The sequence below is a fragment of the Medicago truncatula genome, chromosome 2, assembly GCF_003473485.1.
Source record: "Medicago truncatula cultivar Jemalong A17 chromosome 2, MtrunA17r5.0-ANR, whole genome shotgun sequence".
Taxonomy (NCBI): domain Eukaryota; kingdom Viridiplantae; phylum Streptophyta; class Magnoliopsida; order Fabales; family Fabaceae; genus Medicago; species Medicago truncatula.
Genome location: NC_053043.1, coordinates 23,560,913 through 23,583,281, shown reverse-complemented (window position 1 = coordinate 23,583,281; position 22,369 = coordinate 23,560,913).

Sequence of the window (22,369 nt, the reverse complement as noted above, 5' to 3'; positions counted from 1 at the left end):
TGCTTCTGTCATGATTTCAGGTGAAAAAATAGTTTCATAACTTAGCTTTGGTATATTTTCAATGAAAACATATGAATCGTGGAATATGATTGTGAGATAAGATTTTCAAAAGAAAAATTATAAGTTTTGAAACCATGTGTTTATGTAAATGTGTATAATATTTTTTAAATGTAGATTGACATCTAGAATATTAGATAATATTTCTAATGGAGTTTCATTGATTGTAGGAGGAGTAGTCAAACTTCCAAAGGCCGCTGCTTGCTTTTCGTACGAAAGATGTGCGGGTGGTTCAGAATTTTGTAACCATTTTTGCCAAGTGACAGTGGGAAAACCTAATGGTGGCTATTGTGATGGACCGAGCGATTGTTGTTGCAAAGATTGAGAAATTTATGTTTGACGATGATTGTACTTTTTCAATATGATTGTTCAAGTACATCTACTACAAGCATAGTCTTTACTTTTTTCATAAAAATAAATTCAAAAATCTATCTTGTAATTTCAATTTAAAATGAAAGTAATTCCTGCAATTTAGATTTTATTATATTAATTATCTGTTTTATAAAAATGGCATTATTTATTTATTTTTGACGGAATGATGGCATTAGTATAATGGAGCAAAAAACATTCATTTTTCATGTGTTTCCCTCTCTCTAGAACTCTTGAGATCATGAATTCTCCTTCCTCTCTCTACCATTTTCAAACCCCATCCTCCCATCCTCAACCAATCTCTTCAAGCTCAAAAAAGTTGCTTAAAAAGATTTAATTATCGCTAAAAAAAGTTTTTTTTTTTTTTTTGATAAAGCTAGAAAAATGCAATAAAAGAATAAAGGAAAAGTACAAAATTGGGGACTAAGCCAATACCCAATTAAACATAAAAGACCAAAAGAAAAGCAAAGACACTTCCTAAGTAGCCTAACTCACACTTCTACTAAGGATAGAACCATGCTATATTAAAAGAACACAAACACAAAGAGGCAAAGCAACAAAAAACCCCACACCTCTAAAATTCCAAGATTAAAAACTTCTGTTTGGCCCATCTTTTTTACGATCTTAAAGCAACTTGTAAAATTATGTTTTGTTAAAAATAAAACTTGTAAAATAAAGCTAAAAGTAAGAGCTTTATAAATAAAAATAAAACTTGTAAAATTATTAATTAACATAATAAAAAAACTACTTAGAATATTGTAAAAGATAAAGGCTTTAAGAAATTCTATTTATTCAATAAAGAGAATTCATCCATTAAAAAGTATTTCTTTAAACGATTTATAAGAAGAAATTATTCAAGGGTAATTTCATAATATCATAAATAAAATTGTATCAAAATAGTTTTTTTTATTGAAATATCAAATGCATTTAGTAATCAAAATGTAACTTTTTTTTTTGACCGCTTTGTGTGTTGTGCATTTTTTGCCTTTGACTCCATCGGGGAGGTAATACTATTAAAAGGTAACATTTTTATGACAGTTAATTTTCTTTTTTAGAAGTTATGACAATTAAATTGTTATAGATGGAAGGTGATAAAAAATATTAAAATCAGTTGAATGTCATTATTCTGATGGAAAATCTCTTGTCATGTTAAATAACCTACTGCAAGGTGTTTCTTGTCATCCCTTGTCCTTCAAAGAAAAAGAAAATCAAAATAGAATGGCAACTCGCATCAACCCTCTCATCTCTATCTTAATAATGATTTGCATTGCTTCTGTCATGATTTCAGGTGAAAAAATAGTTTCATAACTTAGCTTTGGTATATTTTCAATGAAAACATATGAATCGTGGAATATGATTGTGAGATAAGATTTTCAAAAGAAAAATTATAAGGTTTTGAAACCATGTGTTTATGTAAATGTGTATAATATTTTTTAAATGTAGATTGACATCTAGAATATTAGATAATATTTCTAATGGAGTTTCATTGATTGTAGGAGGAGTAGTCAAACTTCCAAAGGCCGCTGCTTGCTTTTCGTACGAAAGATGTGCGGGTGGTTCAGAATTTTGTAACCATTTTTGCCAAGTGACAGTGGGAAAACCTAATGGTGGCTATTGTGATGGACCGAGCGATTGTTGTTGCAAAGATTGAGAAATTTATGTTTGACGATGATTGTACTTTTTCAATATGATTGTTCAAGTACATCTACTACAAGCATAGTCTTTACTTTTTTCATAAAAATAAATTCAAAAATCTATCTTGTAATTTCAATTTAAAATGAAAGTAATTCCTGCAATTTAGATTTTATTATATTAATTATCTGTTTTATAAAAATGGCATTATTTATTTATTTTTGACGGAATGATGGCATTAGTATAATGGAGCAAAAAACATTCATTTTTCATGTGTTTCCCTCTCTCTAGAACTCTTGAGATCATGAATTCTCCTTCCTCTCTCTACCATTTTCAAACCCCATCCTCCCATCCTCAACCAATCTCTTCAAGCTCAAAAAAGTTGCTTAAAAAGATTTAATTATCGCTAAAAAAAGTTTTTTTTTTTTTTTTGATAAAGCTAGAAAAATGCAATAAAAGAATAAAGGAAAAGTACAAAATTGGGGGACTAAGCCAATACCCAATTAAACATAAAAGACCAAAAGAAAAGCAAAGACACTTCCTAAGTAGCCTAACTCACACTTCTACTAAGGATAGAACCATGCTATATTAAAAGAACACAAACACAAAGAGGCAAAGCAACAAAAAACCCCACACCTCTAAAATTCCAAGATTAAAAACTTCTGTTTGGCCCATCTTTTTTACGATCTTAAAGCAACTTGTAAAATTATGTTTTGTTAAAAATAAAACTTGTAAAATAAAGCTAAAAGTAAGAGCTTTATAAATAAAAATAAAACTTGTAAAATTATTAATTAACATAATAAAAAAACTACTTAGAATATTGTAAAAGATAAAGGCTTTAAGAAATTCTATTTATTCAATAAAGAGAATTCATCCATTAAAAAGTATTTCTTTAAACGATTTATAAGAAGAAATTATTCAAGGGTAATTTCATAATATCATAAATAAAATTGTATCAAAATAGTTTTTTTTATTGAAATATCAAATGCATTTAGTAATCAAAATGTAACTTTTTTTTTTGACCGCTTTGTGTGTTGTGCATTTTTTGCCTTTGACTCCATCGGGGAGGTAATACTATTAAAAGGTAACATTTTTATGACAGTTAATTTTCTTTTTTAGAAGTTATGACAATTAAATTGTTATAGATGGAAGGTGATAAAAAATATTAAAATCAGTTGAATGTCATTATTCTGATGGAAAATCTCTTGTCATGTTAAATAACCTACTGCAAGGTGTTTCTTGTCATCCCTTGTCCTTCAAAGAAAAAGAAAATCAAAATAGAATGGCAACTCGCATCAACCCTCTCATCTCTATCTTAATAATGATTTGCATTGCTTCTGTCATGATTTCAGGTGAAAAAATAGTTTCATAACTTAGCTTTGGTATATTTTCAATGAAAACATATGAATCGTGGAATATGATTGTGAGATAAGATTTTCAAAAGAAAAATTATAAGGTTTTGAAACCATGTGTTTATGTAAATGTGTATAATATTTTTTAAATGTAGATTGACATCTAGAATATTAGATAATATTTCTAATGGAGTTTCATTGATTGTAGGAGGAGTAGTCAAACTTCCAAAGGCCGCTGCTTGCTTTTCGTACGAAAGATGTGCGGGTGGTTCAGAATTTTGTAACCATTTTTGCCAAGTGACAGTGGGAAAACCTAATGGTGGCTATTGTGATGGACCGAGCGATTGTTGTTGCAAAGATTGAGAAATTTATGTTTGACGATGATTGTACTTTTTCAATATGATTGTTCAAGTACATCTACTACAAGCATAGTCTTTACTTTTTTCATAAAAATAAATTCAAAAATCTATCTTGTAATTTCAATTTAAAATGAAAGTAATTCCTGCAATTTAGATTTTATTATATTAATTATCTGTTTTATAAAAATGGCATTATTTATTTATTTTTGACGGAATGATGGCATTAGTATAATGGAGCAAAAAACATTCATTTTTCATGTGTTTCCCTCTCTCTAGAACTCTTGAGATCATGAATTCTCCTTCCTCTCTCTACCATTTTCAAACCCCATCCTCCCATCCTCAACCAATCTCTTCAAGCTCAAAAAAGTTGCTTAAAAAGATTTAATTATCGCTAAAAAAAGTTTTTTTTTTTTTTTTGATAAAGCTAGAAAAATGCAATAAAAGAATAAAGGAAAAGTACAAAATTGGGGGACTAAGCCAATACCCAATTAAACATAAAAGACCAAAAGAAAAGCAAAGACACTTCCTAAGTAGCCTAACTCACACTTCTACTAAGGATAGAACCATGCTATATTAAAAGAACACAAACACAAAGAGGCAAAGCAACAAAAAACCCCACACCTCTAAAATTCCAAGATTAAAAACTTCTGTTTGGCCCATCTTTTTTACGATCTTAAAGCAACTTGTAAAATTATGTTTTGTTAAAAATAAAACTTGTAAAATAAAGCTAAAAGTAAGAGCTTTATAAATAAAAATAAAACTTGTAAAATTATTAATTAACATAATAAAAAACTACTTAGAATATTGTAAAAGATAAAGGCTTTAAGAAATTCTATTTATTCAATAAAGAGAATTCATCCATTAAAAAGTATTTCTTTAAACGATTTATAAGAAGAAATTATTCAAGGGTAATTTCATAATATCATAAATAAAATTGTATCAAAATAGTTTTTTTTTATTTAAATATCAAATGCATTTAGTAATCAAAATGTAACTTTTTTTTTTTGACCGCTTTGTGTGTTGTGCATTTTTTGCCTTTGACTCCATCGGGGAGGTAATACTATTAAAAGGTAACATTTTTATGACAGTTAATTTTCTTTTTTAGAAGTTATGACAATTAAATTGTTATAGATGGAAGGTGATAAAAAATATTAAAATCAGTTGAATGTCATTATTCTGATGGAAAATCTCTTGTCATGTTAAATAACCTACTGCAAGGTGTTTCTTGTCATCCCTTGTCCTTCAAAGAAAAAGAAAATCAAAATAGAATGGCAACTCGCATCAACCCTCTCATCTCTATCTTAATAATGATTTGCATTGCTTCTGTCATGATTTCAGGTGAAAAAATAGTTTCATAACTTAGCTTTGGTATATTTTCAATGAAAACATATGAATCGTGGAATATGATTGTGAGATAAGATTTTCAAAAGAAAAATTATAAGGTTTTGAAACCATGTGTTTATGTAAATGTGTATAATATTTTTTAAATGTAGATTGACATCTAGAATATTAGATAATATTTCTAATGGAGTTTCATTGATTGTAGGAGGAGTAGTCAAACTTCCAAAGGCCGCTGCTTGCTTTTCGTACGAAAGATGTGCGGGTGGTTCAGAATTTTGTAACCATTTTTGCCAAGTGACAGTGGGAAAACCTAATGGTGGCTATTGTGATGGACCGAGCGATTGTTGTTGCAAAGATTGAGAAATTTATGTTTGACGATGATTGTACTTTTTCAATATGATTGTTCAAGTACATCTACTACAAGCATAGTCTTTACTTTTTTCATAAAAATAAGTTCAAAAATCTATCTTGTAATTTCAATTTAAAATGAAAGTAATTCCTGCAATTTAGATTTTATTATATTAATTATCTGTTTTATAAAAATGGCATTATTTATTTATTTTTGACGGAATGATGGCATTAGTATAATGGAGCAAAAAACATTCATTTTTCATGTGTTTCCCTCTCTCTAGAACTCTTGAGATCATGAATTCTCCTTCCTCTCTCTACCATTTTCAAACCCCATCCTCCCATCCTCAACCAATCTCTTCAAGCTCAAAAAAGTTGCTTAAAACGATTTAATTATTGCTAAAAAACTTAGTCCACCCATCTCAACCAATCTCTTCATGCCCAAAAAAGGTTTAATTATTGCTAAAAAAAATTATTTATTTTTATAAAGTTAGAAAAATGCATTAAAAGAATAAAGGAAAAGTACAAAATTGGGGGACTAAGCCAATACCCAATTAAACATAAAAGACCAAAAGAAAAGCAAATACACTTCCTAAGTAGCCTAACTCACACTGCTACTAAGGATAGAACCATGCTATATTAAAAGAACACAAACACAAAGAGGCAAAGCAACAAAAAACCCCACACCTCTAAAATTCCAAGATTACAAACTTCTGTTTGGCCCATCTTTTTTACGATCTTAAAGCAACTCGTAAAATTATGTTTTGTTAAAAAAAAACTTGTAAAATAAAGCTAAAAGTAAGAGCTTATAAATAAAAATAAAACTTGTAAAATTATTAATTAACATAATAAAAAAACTACTTAGAATATTGTAAAAGATAAAGGCTTTAAGAAATTCTATTTATTCAATAAAGAGAATTCATCCATTAAAAGGATTTCTTTAAACGATTTATAAGAAGAAATTATTCAAGGGTACTTTCATAATATCATAAATAAATAGTATCAAAATAGTTTTGTTTTTGTTGAAATATCAAAAGCATTTAGTAATCAGGATGTAACTTTTTTTTTTGGACCTCTTTGTGTGTTGTGCATTTTTTGCCTTTGACTCCATCGGGGAGGTAATACTATTAAAAGGTAACATTTTTATGACATTTAATTTTCTTTTTTAGAAGTCATGACAATTAAATTGTTATAGATGGAAGGTGATAAAAAATATTAAAATCAGTTGAATGTCATTATTCTGATTGAAAATCTCTTGTCATGTTAAATAACCTACTGCAAGGTGTTTCTTGTCATCCCTTGTCCTTCAAAGAAAAAGAAAATCAAAATAGAATGGTAACTCGCATAAACCTTCTCATCTCTATCTTAATAATTATGTGCATTGCTTCTGTCATGATTTCAGGTGAAAAAATAGTTTCGTAACTTAGCTTTGTTATATTTTCAATGAAAACATATGAATCGTGGAATATGATTGTGAGATATGATTTTCAAAAGAAAAATTATAAGGTTTTGAAACCATGTGTTTATGTAAATGTGTATAATATTTTTTAAATGTAGATTGACATCTAGAATATTAGATAATATTTCTAATGGAGTTTCATTGATTGTAGGAGGAGTAGTCAAACTTCCAAAGGCCGCTGCTTGCTTTTCGTACGAAAGATGTGCGGGTGGTTCAGAATTTTGTAACCATTTTTGCCAAGTGACAGTGGGAAAACCTAATGGTGGCTATTGTGATGGACCGAGCGATTGTTGTTGCAAAGATTGAGAAATTTATGTTTGACGATGATTGTACTTTTTCAATATGATTGTTCAAGTACATCTACTACAAGCATAGTCTTTACTTTTTTCATAAAAATAAATTCAAAAATCTATCTTGTAATTTCAATTTAAAATGAAAGTAATTCCTGCAATTTAGATTTTATTATATTAATTATCTGTTTTATAAAAATGGCATTATTTATTTATTTTTGACGGAATGATGGCATTAGTATAATGGAGCAAAAAACATTCATTTTTCATGTGTTTCCCTCTCTCTAGAACTCTTGAGATCATGAATTCTCCTTCCTCTCTCTACCATTTTCAAACCCCATCCTCCCATCCTCAACCAATCTCTTCAAGCTCAAAAAAGTTGCTTAAAAAGATTTAATTATCGCTAAAAAAAGTTTTTTTTTTTTTTTTGATAAAGCTAGAAAAATGCAATAAAAGAATAAAGGAAAAGTACAAAATTGGGGACTAAGCCAATACCCAATTAAACATAAAAGACCAAAAGAAAAGCAAAGACACTTCCTAAGTAGCCTAACTCACACTTCTACTAAGGATAGAACCATGCTATATTAAAAGAACACAAACACAAAGAGGCAAAGCAACAAAAAACCCCACACCTCTAAAATTCCAAGATTAAAAACTTCTGTTTGGCCCATCTTTTTTACGATCTTAAAGCAACTTGTAAAATTATGTTTTGTTAAAAATAAAACTTGTAAAATAAAGCTAAAAGTAAGAGCTTTATAAATAAAATAAAACTTGTAAAATTATTAATTAACATAATAAAAAACTACTTAGAATATTGTAAAAGATAAAGGCTTTAAGAAATTCTATTTATTCAATAAAGAGAATTCATCCATTAAAAAGTATTTCTTTAAACGATTTATAAGAAGAAATTATTCAAGGGTAATTTCATAATATCATAAATAAAATTGTATCAAAATAGTTTTTTTTTATTTAAATATCAAATGCATTTAGTAATCAAAATGTAACTTTTTTTTTTGACCGCTTTGTGTGTTGTGCATTTTTTGCCTTTGACTCCATCGGGGAGGTAATACTATTAAAAGGTAACATTTTTATGACAGTTAATTTTCTTTTTTAGAAGTTATGACAATTAAATTGTTATAGATGGAAGGTGATAAAAATATTAAAATCAGTTGAATGTCATTATTCTGATGGAAAATCTCTTGTCATGTTAAATAACCTACTGCAAGGTGTTTCTTGTCATCCCTTGTCCTTCAAAGAAAAAGAAAATCAAAATAGAATGGCAACTCGCATCAACCCTCTCATCTCTATCTTAATAATGATTTGCATTGCTTCTGTCATGATTTCAGGTGAAAAAATAGTTTCATAACTTAGCTTTGGTATATTTTCAATGAAAACATATGAATCGTGGAATATGATTGTGAGATAAGATTTTCAAAAGAAAAATTATAAGGTTTTGAAACCATGTGTTTATGTAAATGTGTATAATATTTTTTAAATGTAGATTGACATCTAGAATATTAGATAATATTTCTAATGGAGTTTCATTGATTGTAGGAGGAGTAGTCAAACTTCCAAAGGCCGCTGCTTGCTTTTCGTACGAAAGATGTGCGGGTGGTTCAGAATTTTGTAACCATTTTTGCCAAGTGACAGTGGGAAAACCTAATGGTGGCTATTGTGATGGACCGAGCGATTGTTGTTGCAAAGATTGAGAAATTTATGTTTGACGATGATTGTACTTTTTCAATATGATTGTTCAAGTACATCTACTACAAGCATAGTCTTTACTTTTTTCATAAAAATAAGTTCAAAAATCTATCTTGTAATTTCAATTTAAAATGAAAGTAATTCCTGCAATTTAGATTTTATTATATTAATTATCTGTTTTATAAAAATGGCATTATTTATTTATTTTTGACGGAATGATGGCATTAGTATAATGGAGCAAAAAACATTCATTTTTCATGTGTTTCCCTCTCTCTAGAACTCTTGAGATCATGAATTCTCCTTCCTCTCTCTACCATTTTCAAACCCCATCCTCCCATCCTCAACCAATCTCTTCAAGCTCAAAAAAGTTGCTTAAAACGATTTAATTATTGCTAAAAAACTTAGTCCACCCATCTCAACCAATCTCTTCATGCCCAAAAAAGGTTTAATTATTGCTAAAAAAAAATATTTATTTTATAAAGTTAGAAAAATGCATTAAAAGAATAAAGGAAAAGTACAAAATTGGGGGACTAAGCCAATACCCAATTAAACATAAAAGACCAAAAGAAAAGCAAATACACTTCCTAAGTAGCCTAACTCACACTGCTACTAAGGATAGAACCATGCTATATTAAAAGAACACAAACACAAAGAGGCAAAGCAACAAAAAACCCCACACCTCTAAAATTCCAAGATTACAAACTTCTGTTTGGCCCATCTTTTTTACGATCTTAAAGCAACTCGTAAAATTATGTTTTGTTAAAAAAAAAACTTGTAAAATAAAGCTAAAAGTAAGAGCTTTATAAATAAAAATAAAACTTGTAAAATTATTAATTAACATAATAAAAAAACTACTTAGAATATTGTAAAAGATAAAGGCTTTAAGAAATTCTATTTATTCAATAAAGAGAATTCATCCATTAAAAGGATTTCTTTAAACGATTTATAAGAAGAAATTATTCAAGGGTACTTTCATAATATCATAAATAAATAGTATCAAAATAGTTTTGTTTTTGTTGAAATATCAAAAGCATTTAGTAATCAGGATGTAACTTTTTTTTTTTGGACCTCTTTGTGTGTTGTGCATTTTTTGCCTTTGACTCCATCGGGGAGGTAATACTATTAAAAGGTAACATTTTTATGACATTTAATTTTCTTTTTAGAAGTCATGACAATTAAATTGTTATAGATGGAAGGTGATAAAAAATATTAAAATCAGTTGAATGTCATTATTCTGATTGAAAATCTCTTGTCATGTTAAATAACCTACTGCAAGGTGTTTCTTGTCATCCCTTGTCCTTCAAAGAAAAAGAAAATCAAAATAGAATGGTAACTCGCATAAACCTTCTCATCTCTATCTTAATAATTATGTGCATTGCTTCTGTCATGATTTCAGGTGAAAAAATAGTTTCGTAACTTAGCTTTGTTATATTTTCAATGAAAACATATGAATCGTGGAATATGATTGTGAGATATGATTTTCAAAAGAAAAATTATAAGGTTTTGAAACCATGTGTTTATGTAAATGTGTATAATATTTTTTAAATGTAGATTGACATCTAGAATATTAGATAATATTTCTAATGGAGTTTCATTGATTGTAGGAGGAGTAGTCAAACTTCCAAAGGCCGCTGCTTGCTTTTCGTACGAAAGATGTGCGGGTGGTTCAGAATTTTGTAACCATTTTTGCCAAGTGACAGTGGGAAAACCTAATGGTGGCTATTGTGATGGACCGAGCGATTGTTGTTGCAAAGATTGAGAAATTTATGTTTGACGATGATTGTACTTTTTCAATATGATTGTTCAAGTACATCTACAAGCATAGTCTTTACTTTTTTCATAAAAATAAGTTCAAAAATCTATCTTGTAATTTCAATTTAAAATGAAAGTAATTCCTGCAATTTAGATTTTATTATATTAATTATCTGTTTTATAAAAATGGCATTATTTATTTATTTTTGACGGAATGATGGCATTAGTATAATGGAGCAAAAAACATTCATTTTTCATGTGTTTCCCTCTCTCTAGAACTCTTGAGATCATGAATTCTCCTTCCTCTCTCTACCATTTTCAAACCCCATCCTCCCATCCTCAACCAATCTCTTCAAGCTCAAAAAAGTTGCTTAAAAAGATTTAATTATCGCTAAAAAAAGTTTTTTTTTTTTTTTGATAAAGCTAGAAAAATGCAATAAAAGAATAAAGGAAAAGTACAAAATTGGGGGACTAAGCCAATACCCAATTAAACATAAAAGACCAAAAGAAAAGCAAAGACACTTCCTAAGTAGCCTAACTCACACTTCTACTAAGGATAGAACCATGCTATATTAAAAGAACACAAACACAAAGAGGCAAAGCAACAAAAAACCCCACACCTCTAAAATTCCAAGATTAAAAACTTCTGTTTGGCCCATCTTTTTTACGATCTTAAAGCAACTTGTAAAATTATGTTTTGTTAAAAATAAAACTTGTAAAATAAAGCTAAAAGTAAGAGCTTTATAAATAAAAATAAAACTTGTAAAATTATTAATTAACATAATAAAAAAACTACTTAGAATATTGTAAAAGATAAAGGCTTTAAGAAATTCTATTTATTCAATAAAGAGAATTCATCCATTAAAAAGTATTTCTTTAAACGATTTATAAGAAGAAATTATTCAAGGGTAATTTCATAATATCATAAATAAAATTGTATCAAAATAGTTTTTTTTTATTGAAATATCAAATGCATTTAGTAATCAAAATGTAACTTTTTTTTTTGACCGCTTTGTGTGTTGTGCATTTTTTGCCTTTGACTCCATCGGGGAGGTAATACTATTAAAAGGTAACATTTTTATGACAGTTAATTTTCTTTTTTAGAAGTTATGACAATTAAATTGTTATAGATGGAAGGTGATAAAAAATATTAAAATCAGTTGAATGTCATTATTCTGATGGAAAATCTCTTGTCATGTTAAATAACCTACTGCAAGGTGTTTCTTGTCATCCCTTGTCCTTCAAAGAAAAAGAAAATCAAAATAGAATGGCAACTCGCATCAACCCTCTCATCTCTATCTTAATAATGATTTGCATTGCTTCTGTCATGATTTCAGGTGAAAAAATAGTTTCATAACTTAGCTTTGGTATATTTTCAATGAAAACATATGAATCGTGGAATATGATTGTGAGATAAGATTTTCAAAAGAAAAATTATAAGGTTTTGAAACCATGTGTTTATGTAAATGTGTATAATATTTTTTAAATGTAGATTGACATCTAGAATATTAGATAATATTTCTAATGGAGTTTCATTGATTGTAGGAGGAGTAGTCAAACTTCCAAAGGCCGCTGCTTGCTTTTCGTACGAAAGATGTGCGGGTGGTTCAGAATTTTGTAACCATTTTTGCCAAGTGACAGTGGGAAAACCTAATGGTGGCTATTGTGATGGACCGAGCGATTGTTGTTGCAAAGATTGAGAAATTTATGTTTGACGATGATTGTACTTTTTCAATATGATTGTTCAAGTACATCTACTACAAGCATAGTCTTTACTTTTTTCATAAAAATAAATTCAAAAATCTATCTTGTAATTTCAATTTAAAATGAAAGTAATTCCTGCAATTTAGATTTTATTATATTAATTATCTGTTTTATAAAAATGGCATTATTTATTTATTTTTGACGGAATGATGGCATTAGTATAATGGAGCAAAAAACATTCATTTTTCATGTGTTTCCCTCTCTCTAGAACTCTTGAGATCATGAATTCTCCTTCCTCTCTCTACCATTTTCAAACCCCATCCTCCCATCCTCAACCAATCTCTTCAAGCTCAAAAAAGTTGCTTAAAACGATTTAATTATTGCTAAAAAACTTAGTCCACCCATCTCAACCAATCTCTTCATGCCCAAAAAGGTTTAATTATTGCTAAAAAAAAATTATTTATTTTTATAAAGTTAGAAAAATGCATTAAAAGAATAAAGGAAAAGTACAAAATTGGGGGACTAAGCCAATACCCAATTAAACATAAAAGACCAAAAGAAAAGCAAATACACTTCCTAAGTAGCCTAACTCACACTGCTACTAAGGATAGAACCATGCTATATTAAAAGAACACAAACACAAAGAGGCAAAGCAACAAAAAACCCCACACCTCTAAAATTCCAAGATTACAAACTTCTGTTTGGCCCATCTTTTTTACGATCTTAAAGCAACTCGTAAAATTATGTTTTGTTAAAAAAAAAACTTGTAAAATAAAGCTAAAAGTAAGAGCTTTATAAATAAAAATAAAACTTGTAAAATTATTAATTAACATAATAAAAAAACTACTTAGAATATTGTAAAAGATAAAGGCTTTAAGAAATTCTATTTATTCAATAAAGAGAATTCATCCATTAAAAGGATTTCTTTAAACGATTTATAAGAAGAAATTATTCAAGGGTACTTTCATAATATCATAAATAAATAGTATCAAAATAGTTTTGTTTTTGTTGAAATATCAAAAGCATTTAGTAATCAGGATGTAACTTTTTTTTTTTGGACCTCTTTGTGTGTTGTGCATTTTTTGCCTTTGACTCCATCGGGGAGGTAATACTATTAAAAGGTAACATTTTTATGACATTTAATTTTCTTTTTAGAAGTCATGACAATTAAATTGTTATAGATGGAAGGTGATAAAAAATATTAAAATCAGTTGAATGTCATTATTCTGATTGAAAATCTCTTGTCATGTTAAATAACCTACTGCAAGGTGTTTCTTGTCATCCCTTGTCCTTCAAAGAAAAAGAAAATCAAAATAGAATGGTAACTCGCATAAACCTTCTCATCTCTATCTTAATAATTATGTGCATTGCTTCTGTCATGATTTCAGGTGAAAAAATAGTTTCGTAACTTAGCTTTGTTATATTTTCAATGAAAACATATGAATCGTGGAATATGATTGTGAGATATGATTTTCAAAAGAAAAATTATAAGGTTTTGAAACCATGTGTTTATGTAAATGTGTATAATATTTTTTAAATGTAGATTGACATCTAGAATATTAGATAATATTTCTAATGGAGTTTCATTGATTGTAGGAGGAGTAGTCAAACTTCCAAAGGCCGCTGCTTGCTTTTCGTACGAAAGATGTGCGGGTGGTTCAGAATTTTGTAACCATTTTTGCCAAGTGACAGTGGGAAAACCTAATGGTGGCTATTGTGATGGACCGAGCGATTGTTGTTGCAAAGATTGAGAAATTTATGTTTGACGATGATTGTACTTTTTCAATATGATTGTTCAAGTACATCTACAAGCATAGTCTTTACTTTTTTCATAAAAATAAGTTCAAAAATCTATCTTGTAATTTCAATTTAAAATGAAAGTAATTCCTGCAATTTAGATTTTATTATATTAATTATCTGTTTTATAAAAATGGCATTATTTATTTATTTTTGACGGAATGATGGCATTAGTATAATGGAGCAAAAAACATTCATTTTTCATGTGTTTCCCTCTCTCTAGAACTCTTGAGATCATGAATTCTCCTTCCTCTCTCTACCATTTTCAAACCCCATCCTCCCATCCTCAACCAATCTCTTCAAGCTCAAAAAAGTTGCTTAAAAAGATTTAATTATCGCTAAAAAAAGTTTTTTTTTTTTTTTTGATAAAGCTAGAAAAATGCAATAAAAGAATAAAGGAAAAGTACAAAATTGGGGGACTAAGCCAATACCCAATTAAACATAAAAGACCAAAAGAAAAGCAAAGACACTTCCTAAGTAGCCTAACTCACACTTCTACTAAGGATAGAACCATGCTATATTAAAAGAACACAAACACAAAGAGGCAAAGCAACAAAAAACCCCACACCTCTAAAATTCCAAGATTAAAAACTTCTGTTTGGCCCATCTTTTTTACGATCTTAAAGCAACTTGTAAAATTATGTTTTGTTAAAAATAAAACTTGTAAAATAAAGCTAAAAGTAAGAGCTTTATAAATAAAAATAAAACTTGTAAAATTATTAATTAACATAATAAAAAAACTACTTAGAATATTGTAAAAGATAAAGGCTTTAAGAAATTCTATTTATTCAATAAAGAGAATTCATCCATTAAAAAGTATTTCTTTAAACGATTTATAAGAAGAAATTATTCAAGGGTAATTTCATAATATCATAAATAAAATTGTATCAAAATAGTTTTTTTTTTATTGAAATATCAAATGCATTTAGTAATCAAAATGTAACTTTTTTTTTTTGACCGCTTTGTGTGTTGTGCATTTTTTGCCTTTGACTCCATCGGGGAGGTAATACTATTAAAAGGTAACATTTTTATGACAGTTAATTTTCTTTTTTAGAAGTTATGACAATTAAATTGTTATAGATGGAAGGTGATAAAAAATATTAAAATCAGTTGAATGTCATTATTCTGATGGAAAATCTCTTGTCATGTTAAATAACCTACTGCAAGGTGTTTCTTGTCATCCCTTGTCCTTCAAAGAAAAAGAAAATCAAAATAGAATGGCAACTCGCATCAACCCTCTCATCTCTATCTTAATAATGATTTGCATTGCTTCTGTCATGATTTCAGGTGAAAAAATAGTTTCATAACTTAGCTTTGGTATATTTTCAATGAAAACATATGAATCGTGGAATATGATTGTGAGATAAGATTTTCAAAAGAAAAATTATAAGGTTTTGAAACCATGTGTTTATGTAAATGTGTATAATATTTTTTAAATGTAGATTGACATCTAGAATATTAGATAATATTTCTAATGGAGTTTCATTGATTGTAGGAGGAGTAGTCAAACTTCCAAAGGCCGCTGCTTGCTTTTCGTACGAAAGATGTGCGGGTGGTTCAGAATTTTGTAACCATTTTTGCCAAGTGACAGTGGGAAAACCTAATGGTGGCTATTGTGATGGACCGAGCGATTGTTGTTGCAAAGATTGAGAAATTTATGTTTGACGATGATTGTACTTTTTCAATATGATTGTTCAAGTACATCTACTACAAGCATAGTCTTTACTTTTTTCATAAAAATAAATTCAAAAATCTATCTTGTAATTTCAATTTAAAATGAAAGTAATTCCTGCAATTTAGATTTTATTATATTAATTATCTGTTTTATAAAAATGGCATTATTTATTTATTTTTGACGGAATGATGGCATTAGTATAATGGAGCAAAAAACATTCATTTTTCATGTGTTTCCCTCTCTCTAGAACTCTTGAGATCATGAATTCTCCTTCCTCTCTCTACCATTTTCAAACCCCATCCTCCCATCCTCAACCAATCTCTTCAAGCTCAAAAAAGTTGCTTAAAACGATTTAATTATTGCTAAAAAACTTAGTCCACCCATCTCAACCAATCTCTTCATGCCCAAAAAAGGTTTAATTATTGCTAAAAAAAAATTATTTATTTTTATAAAGTTAGAAAAATGCATTAAAAGAATAAAGGAAAAGTACAAAATTGGGGGGACTAAGCCAATACCCAATTAAACATAAAAGACCAAAAGAAAAGCAAATACACTTCCTAAGTAGCCTAACTCACACTGCTACTAAGGATAGAACCATGCTATATTAAAAGAACACAAACACAAAGAGGCAAAGCAACAAAAAACCCCACACCTCTAAAATTCCAAGATTACAAACTTCTGTTTGGCCCATCTTTTTTACGATCTTAAAGCAACTTGTAAAATTATGTTTTGTTAAAAAAAAAACTTGTAAAATAAAGCTAAAAGTAAGAGCTTTATAAATAAAAATAAAACTTGTAAAATTATTAATTAACATAATAAAAAAACTACTTAGAATATTGTAAAAGATAAAGGCTTTAAGAAATTCTATTTATTCAATAAAGAGAATTCATCCATTAAAAGGATTTCTTTAAACGATTTATAAGAAGAAATTATTCAAGGGTACTTTCATAATATCATAAATAAATAGTATCAAAATAGTTTTGTTTTTGTTGAAATATCAAAAGCATTTAGTAATCAGGATGTAACTTTTTTTTTTGGACCTCTTTGTGTGTTGTGCATTTTTTGCCTTTGACTCCATCGGGGAGGTAATACTATTAAAAGGTAACATTTTTATGACATTTAATTTTCTTTTTTAGAAGTCATGACAATTAAATTGTTATAGATGGAAGGTGATAAAAAATATTAAAATCAGTTGAATGTCATTATTCTGATTGAAAATCTCTTGTCATGTTAAATAACCTACTGCAAGGTGTTTCTTGTCATCCCTTGTCCTTCAAAGAAAAAGAAAATCAAAATAGAATGGTAACTCGCATAAACCTTCTCATCTCTATCTTAATAATTATGTGCATTGCTTCTGTCATGATTTCAGGTGAAAAAATAGTTTCGTAACTTAGCTTTGTTATATTTTCAATGAAAACATATGAATCGTGGAATATGATTGTGAGATATGATTTTCAAAAGAAAAATTATAAGGTTTTGAAACCATGTGTTTATGTAAATGTGTATAATATTTTTTAAATGTAGATTGACATCTAGAATATTAGATAATATTTCTAATGGAGTTTCATTGATTGTAGGAGGAGTAGTCAAACTTCCAAAGGCCGCTGCTTGCTTTTCGTACGAAAGATGTGCGGGTGGTTCAGAATTTTGTAACCATTTTTGCCAAGTGACAGTGGGAAAACCTAATGGTGGCTATTGTGATGGACCGAGCGATTGTTGTTGCAAAGATTGAGAAATTTATGTTTGACGATGATTGTACTTTTTCAATATGATTGTTCAAGTACATCTACAAGCATAGTCTTTACTTTTTTCATAAAAATAAGTTCAAAAATCTATCTTGTAATTTCAATTTAAAATGAAAGTAATTCCTGCAATTTAGATTTTATTATATTAATTATCTGTTTTATAAAAATGGCATTATTTATTTATTTTTGACGGAATGATGGCATTGGTATGTTGGAGCTAAAAACATTCATTTTTCATGTGTTTCCCTCTCTCTAGAACTCTTGAGATCAGGAACTTCTCCTTCCTTTCTCTACCATTTTCAAACCCCATCCTCCCATCCTCAACCAATCTCTTCAAGCTCAAACCATGGATGATTATTATGAAGAAGGATGTTAACAAAGGTGTTGCACAAGATGAACTTAGCATGGCTTCAAGCTTGGATTTCTCTAGATCAAGTCTTGCATGCATTAGGGTTTGCTAGGGGTTATTTGATTGTGGCTAAATGATGTTCTTATTGCCATGCATTTCGATTTCCTTAATTTTGATGCATTCTGGATGAATCTGGTGCTTTAGGTTATTGAGAATTGAGGTGAAACATCGAAAATTGCAATTTCTGCACTTCTGGTCCGAAGAAACTCGCTATTAGCGAAATATTTCTCTAATAGAGAAATTTCCGAGAACCAGTTGGCTAATAGCCAAATTTTGGCGATCAGCGAAATTTCCACATAGCCATTTCGCCATCAGCGAAATTCTGGTAAATATGGCACACCAAGTTTCAATTTTAGCTGGCTTTGGGGCCTTGTATGCCATCCGAAACCATTTGTTTAACACTTATTAATCTAAAGAAAATCCTCAATCTCTAATAACCTAATGTACCATCACACTTGAGTTTCAAATGGAAAATGCATAAGACATATGAACATATTTCAACAATAATGGCACTTGAGAGAGTTTAAGCATGTTTATTCGGGTAGCGATAAACTAAGAGTGGAGTAAAACCATAGAGCCTCGACATAGATCGTCGAGAACTAGAATGGTAGAAAGAACTCCAAGTAAGTTAAGTCGTGAATTGATAAGTATAATTTCTTCACATATGAACAAGAATGTCTATGTAAACATTTTACCGCTAATCAGGTATATCACGGACCCATGGTAAATAAGCAAGAAAGTACTAAGATAACTTATCATGTATGATCAAGACTTTAGGAAAGATGTAGGTGTCGTGTCTCTTGCTATCTACACCAGGGGGATACAAGAGGTTCAAGTGAGGGGAACGGGACACGCTCCGGAAGGTAGCCCCGCACGACACTGAGACATTGTAGACATGTTGTATTGCAGACACGTGGTGACCCTAGGTTTTCCCCGAGGTTACCTACAGCCTAGGATTAGGTAGAACTCACTGAGACATTATGTCTCATCCCAATCCGTTTTTGTTTCAGATCAGCAGGTTGGTTTAGTAGTATGTGGCAAGCTTATGGCTGAATGGATAATCAACAAGGGCTCGTTTGTACCCGCTGCAGGATGCTCTTATGGATTTAAGAGTGTTTTACTATGTTTGGATAGATAGTGTTGTATCATTGATAATACAAACGCGTATTGTTGTATGTAATTATTCATTCGAAGACTTATCGTTGTAAATTTTAATGTATCAAGTACTAAAGATAATGCACATGCTAAACTTTCTAGATACGTTTAGTATGGGCGTTACATTTTGTATCAGATCAGGTCGATTCAGATCGTGCCATGGGTCATTAAGTTTCAACTAATGTGGAGGGACCATTGGGTTCCATGTAAATGTTCTAACTATTGTTACTAGTTGAGCCTGATCAACTCAATTTAGTATTTGTCGATCAAGACGGATGCCTGAGATTTGAATAGGACCCAAGAGGAACGAATTAAGTGTTGGAGATGAACTAGAAGGTAGGAGCTCGGAGCAAGTAATGGTAAGAATTTAATCGTGCCAGAAGGTGGCCGATGAACTAAGCAGTCGAAGTTATTTTCCTCCGGGGACACAAAGTATTGTTAGGGGTAGGTTGGAGTACCTCGATAATGTTGGGCACGTTGATGATGGAATTTCGTTTACACAAAAGTGATGGCTTAGAAGACATTTAAGTTTGACTCGAGGTCTCTGTAAGAACTGTAGTTGGAACAGATATAGAATAGAAATGTATTCGGGAACGTAAGTTCAAGGTTACAGGATAATGAGAGATTCAGAATGAAGAAGTCGGCATACGTTGACGAGATCAGTAAACTCTCGGAAATAGTGATATGTGAATGAAGCTAAGGGCTGGAATGCCTAAGGTGGACAATATTCTAACGTTTGGAATGTTGAGCGAGTCTGCGGAGAAACAAGTTAAGCCATTTGTAGCGGACGAAGTTAAAGTTTAATGTTAAGTGTTATAACGATTAAGACATTAGCTTCCAATGTGCCGTGAATTGTATCGGTTGATGTTAGTGTTGGACATGCAAATTCTATGAACTACTTTTATGATGTTCTAGATGAATAATGTGCATTAGATCGCTTGAAAAACAAGATTTTTATGTAAAATATGTTTTCTAGAAAAACTGGGCTGAAGAGTTGCTTGAACAGTTCAGAGATTTGAGTCTAGTTTGTGAAATGTCATCTGAAAGTGTGAAGTTAGGAATGCTGAAGATTGATAATGAATTTCTGAAGAGTATTAAAGAGGCGCAAAAAGTTGATGTTAAGTTTATGGACTTGTTGGTTGCTAGTAATCAGACTGAAGGAGGTGATTTTAAAATCGATGATCAAGGTGTGTTGAGGTTTCGAGGTAGGATTTGTATTCTAGACGACGATGAGATGAAGAAAATGATTCTTGAAGAGAGTCATAAAAGTAACTTGAGTATTCATCTAGGAGCTACGAAGATGTACCACGATCTAAAGAAGTTGTTTTGGTGGTCCGGATTGAAGCGCGATGTTGCACAATTTGTGTATTCTTGTTTGATTTGTCAGAAGTCGAAGGTTGAACATTAGAAACCTGCTGGTATGATGGTGTCTTTAGATGTGCCAGAGTGGAAAAGGGATAGTATATCCATGGATTTTGTGACGAGTTTGCCGAATAATCCTAAAGGGAATGATGCGATTTGGGTGATTGTTGATAGATTGACGAAGTCGGCTCATTTTCTTCCGATTAATATTAGTTTTCCTGTTTCTCAGTTGGCAGAGATTTATATTCGAGATATAGTGAAGTTGCATGGTGTTCCTTCGAGCATTGTGTCAGATAGAGATCCAAGATTTACTTCTAGATTTTGGAAAAGTTTGCAAGAGGCTTTAGGTTCTAAGTTGAGGTTGAGTTCGGCGCATCATCCGCAGACAGATGGTCAATTGGAGAGGACGATTCAGTCGTTAGAAGATTTGTTGAGAGTTTGTGTACTTGAGCAAGGAGGAACTTGGGATAGTCATCTTCCATTGATAGAGTTCACGTATAATAATAGTTATCATTCTAGTATTGGAATGGCACCTTATGAGGCTTTGTATGGTCTGAGATGCAGAACTCCGTTGTGTTGGTTTGAATCAGGTGAAAGAGTGGTCTTAGGACCAGAGATTGTTCAACAAACTACTAAGAAGCTTAAGATGATTCAAGAGAAGATGAAAGCTTCGCAGAGTCGACAAACTACTGAGACCACGTGTTTATGAGAGTCACTCCTGTGACTGGTGTTGGACGAGCTTTGAAGTCAAAGAAGTTGACTTCGAGATTTATTGGTCCGTATCAGATATCGAAAAGAGTTGGAACGGTGGCGTACCAAGTGGGTTTACCACCGCATCTTTCGAATTTGCACGATGTGTTTCATGTGTCGCAACTTCGGAAGTATGTACCGGATCCATCCCATGTGATCCAAAGTGATGATGTGCAAGTTAGAGATAACCTTACGGTTGAAACTTTACCAGTAAGGATTGATGATTGATGAGTCATTTAATATCTATTTTTATATGTTATTTAGTTTAGTTTTAAATAGATTTTATTTTATTTTATATTAGTATTATTTCCTTTTTGAGTTAGTTTACTACAAATTGCATTTTATTATATTTCAGGAACGAATATTGGATGGATTGAGTCTTGGAGCAAAAGAAAGGGACTTGGAGCTGATTTAGTACGAAAATACGAAGCTTCAGAGACAAAAATATGTCTCCCCAAAGTCAGAAGCTTGGCACGGCCCGTGCTAGCATTGGCACGGCCGTGCCACCCTCCAGAGTCACTTTTGCTGCTTTTGCTTAGATTTTAAGCTACTCTATTTTAGCCCGCAGTTTCTTGTGGAACATTCCAGTAATGTAATTGCTTAGATTTTAAGTCGAATATATGATATAAATAGAGTAGCTATCCATCACAAATATTCATCTTTTCTTGGAATTCAATAAGTGACAATTGCTTTTCTAATAAAAGTTCTTTTCTTTTCTTTTACTTTCTTGTCATTTACTTTTATGCTTTCTCTCTTCTTCCCCATGTCTACGATGAACATGAGTGAGTAGACTTCTCTTTGTCTTGGGATTGTTGGATAAGTCTAAATGACATAATCCTAATCAAGCCAAGCTCTAAGCCTTAATCTTATGTAACCCTAATTTCTTATCTAAATTCACCGCTTTAACATGGATCAACCATTATTAAACTGTGGAAACGAAAGTGGAGGGTTTGATAATTGTTTATCCATTATTCCAAATATCAATTCATAAAACGAAAGTGGAGCTTTGATATTCGAACAAGTGAATTTAGACAAGGATTGCAAAGGCAGCGAAATAGTCTTTGCAATCTTTGAGACACATAGTTTCGATCTTCAAGGGAACTAATAAT